The 3,819-nt window shown below is 35.4% G+C and overlaps 1 pseudogene; it reads left to right on the top strand.

Moving 5' to 3' along the window:
- The first annotated feature begins 3,196 nt into the window (after nt 1-3,196).
- On the top strand, nt 3,197-3,391 carry LOC122905645 (annotated as a pseudogene).
- Nucleotides 3,392-3,819: the final 428 nt, after the last annotated feature.

Below are 3,819 nucleotides of genomic sequence, written 5' to 3'. Positions count from 1 at the left end.
GATGGGTGTCAATTATTTCTTAATTAAGGTGGAGAAAAACGTAAACATATTATTGTTTCATCCAGATGGGATATTCCCCTTTGTACTCCATGCTGCCACTTTGCTTTGTGTCAACTTTAAAACCTCTGACAGAGTTGTCTGGCTCTTTCTCTTTCAGCTAAGGTAGCTTCTCTTCCTGGAGCAGAGCTCACGTATTTAGTTCCCCACACCATACTGGACAAAAGGTATTTGTGGGGCTTCTCTCAGGCCCATCTCTCAGAGAAGTAGCACATTGGTGAAAACCATGGAACGATGATGTCCCTTCTTAGTTAAACCAGCTAAACTAGATAAATCCAAAGCTATATTCTGCTTGAAAGTTCTAGGATTCTATGGCAGTTCCTATTCCATAGCATGTCCTACCTTTTTTTTTTTTTTTTAATATTTATCTATTTATTTGACAGAGAGATCACACATAGGCAGAGAGGCAGGCAGAGAGAGAGGGGGAAACAAGCTCCATGTTAAACAGAGAGCCCCATGCGGGGCTTGATCCCAGGACCCTGGGATCATGACCTGAGCTGAAGGCAGAGGCTTAGCCCACTGAGCCACCCAAGCGCCCCTGTCCTACTACTTTTCAAAAAGTAGCCATACCAGTTCCCCCCGCCCTATTTATTTCTGACTGGTAACTAGTCATTTTACCTACCCTATATATAACAGAAAGATCTGGAGAAAAATTGCTGTCTTGCATAACCCGACAAATGGAATAAAATAATTTCAAATAGGTTACTAATTGTAAATTTATAGAAAAAATATTTTTAACATAGAAACTAATTTTTCAGTTATACTTTAAGGTAAAGACGTTATATTTCAAATCTAGTAGTCTAAAACAAGGCCTGAGAAAATTATCCTATATGAAGATGAAAGGATAGGAAGGTAAGCCTAATAGGATCCACTGGGGGGAAAGGAAATTCTCAGGATTCTTAAAGTTGCACAAAGAATGGGGGTCAGTTTGTCAAATGTGTTCTTTCAGGGACCAGCCCTCACTTTAAAAGACCTTAATACACTGATAAATTCATACCTAAGGTAGGTCATAATAAAAATGCAGATATTCTTGTGAGAGTTTATTTTCTGAACACACAATAGTTGGCATCTCGTAGTGGAATACAACTTTTAAGGTTTGCACTGGTTTCTGGAAGAAATGAACACATTGGAGACTTTACTAATTATCTACTTTTCCTAACTGAGTACTCCAAATCCTTTTTGGAAAGTGACAGTGTTTAAATTATAATATGACTTGGTGTTTGTTGATACCTTAGTGTATTCTATGTAAAATCTGTAATACACTTTAAAAATTTTTCATTAATGTAGTGATGATTATCCCTCCAACACCAAACCAGATTTCCTACTAAACTCTCTGGCTTGCCCTGGCCTTTGAAGGTTTACTACACTATCATGGGATATCCCATTGTACTCTTTCTTTAGAGAGCACAAAGCTCATTTTCTGAAATTAAAGTCCTCTTAAGACAAATGTAAATTCTCTCTTCTCTCCCCACCCCCTAGTCTCTTTCTTTCCCTCTCTCCTTTTCTAATGCTGGTTAGATCTTTTAAAAACATTTGAGCATATTTTTAAAGGGAGAACATTTACATAAACTTTTTGGCTATTCCAACTCTTCCATTGTAGTTCAATGATTTCTGTATCTCAAGTTAGGATGCAACTGCTAAAACCAGTACAAGTTTCTGGAATGTGAAAGAAATTAGTCTGTAGAACGAAAATCTTTTTGTGTCCCTTTCATACCTACCGAGGAGAAAAAAGGGTTTAAGGGAATGACTTCTTATTGGAACTGCAGGTATAAAGGAATAAGAAATAAAAGAATCATTGATGCAGTGTATTTAGGCTAGTAGTTCTCAGACTTCAGTGTACATCAGAATCACCTAGAAGAGGACTTGGTAAAACACAGATTGCCGAGTCCCATCCCCAGAGTTTCTCATTTAGGAGGTCAGGGATGAGTCTCAAAAATGTGTGTTTTTAAAGGGCTTTCAGTTGATTCTGATGCTTTTGTTCCAGGGGCTATGTTTTGAGAACCATGGACAAAGGTTCCAGTCAAAGAAATCTATTATGTAGTTCCTAGTGTTTTATGTGTATCTTTTGTAAGTATTAAAAAATACCGATTTATAAGAAAAGGATTTGATGGCTTACTTTATATGCAAAGTTTTCATCATTCGGGGATTGCACAGTTGGTGAATAATCCAGGCTTATTACTTTTCTATTTGTTATTCTATTGCCATTTGATGATTTTTAGTTATATTTTTATCTAATTTCAATGGAGGAAAGCAGTTATGCAAATCCTTGTATAAGATTAATTAATAGATAATCTGAAACCCAGTTTGGCTGCATTAGTTTATTGTAAAATATATGTCCACCTAATGACCTTTAATCAGTGAGCAGAGAAAGATGACTGTTTTTTGGAGATATTTTAAAACCACATTTGAAAGAAAGAGAGACAGAAAGAAAGAAAAAAAAAGAAGAGCAGAGAAAGAGAGGAAGAAACAGAGAAAGAAAGATAATATTCCCCAAATTATCTACCTGGAACAGCTAACTCAAATTAATTGAGTTAATAACATTCTAACATATTGTCAACTTTTTTAATACTATCATTCTGGATCATCAGTGACAGTACAACTTTCCAAATAATGATACGTTTTTACTCATAAAGTTAAAAAAAAATGTTTAGCTATACACCAAACATTTTAACATTTTGTCCCGAGTTCCTCTTGGCAGGATCTATCTCGCTGATTTGGTGCATTACATTTTTGTGGGTTGATGAATACTGTATAATTCAATGTGGATTCCTCCAATGCACAGGCATTTTGCACTGGACACACACCAGCTCCAAGTATGTGTTCTTTGCCTTTTATGATCTGTGAGTAATACACAGCCCGACTGAATTCCAGTCTACAAACACGAAAAACAAAGACTGGGAAAAACTAATCTTGTTTCTGAGCAAGTATCTGAGCACATGTGAACTCTTAGCTTATTTCTATCCATTTGCAGAGTATATGACTTAGTTCATTTGTGAAAAAGCAATACATAAAGAAGGGTTTGCTGATTTTTACTTAAATATTTCATTAACTGACGTTAGCATGTGCTGCATGTTAACTGAACTCTTGTAACTGTTTAAACCGGCAAATTAGCAAATAGTTATAAAAACTGGCAATTCAGAGCTTTGCGCAGTGGCAGTATTGTAGCCAATGAGGTTTATCCGAGGCGCGATTATTGCTAATTGAAAAACTGGCAATTCAGAAGTTCACAAGTGGTATCACTGTTTTTCTATAGTCCGAAAAGGCCAATTGACTATGGTTAAAGTTACCTAGAAATATAGTTTAAAATAACTTTTTTTAGAAGTCTAATTGTATAGTAGTATACGTGATCTCTTGATAAAATTCTTTTACATTGAAGAAGCATGAGATACAGAATGTTATAACTATTCCTAAGAGGGTTTCAAGAATCATGATAATAAGCATATAAATCATTAATTTGTTTCATTTATTTCTAGGTCTGAAAAAATTAAAGAGCATTACTTGTTAAATTTTAATTTCCATCCTCTCCATGTAGAGGTAAGCAAACTTTATTTGTTGCTTTTGTGGTCTAATTATTGAATTATCCTTTTAACAGAATCTTCCAGGCTGAAAAGTTTTCAGAGTTGTATTCAGTAATGTAAAGCTCTCCAAAATTAGCCATCATTTCCCAGTCACTTAGTGAACTGTTCCATTCTGGGGTTTCAGCCAGTCAGACAGGAAAGATGCTAAGTATGAAGTAGAGAAATTGAGGTCAAAGGTAGGTGA

Source organism: Neovison vison, chromosome 4 (assembly GCF_020171115.1).
Source record: "Neovison vison isolate M4711 chromosome 4, ASM_NN_V1, whole genome shotgun sequence".
NCBI classification, from domain to species: Eukaryota; Metazoa; Chordata; class Mammalia; order Carnivora; family Mustelidae; genus Neogale; species Neogale vison.
The sequence above is the reverse complement of the archived record's forward strand: the minus strand, read 5'-3'. Positions and strand labels throughout refer to the sequence as shown.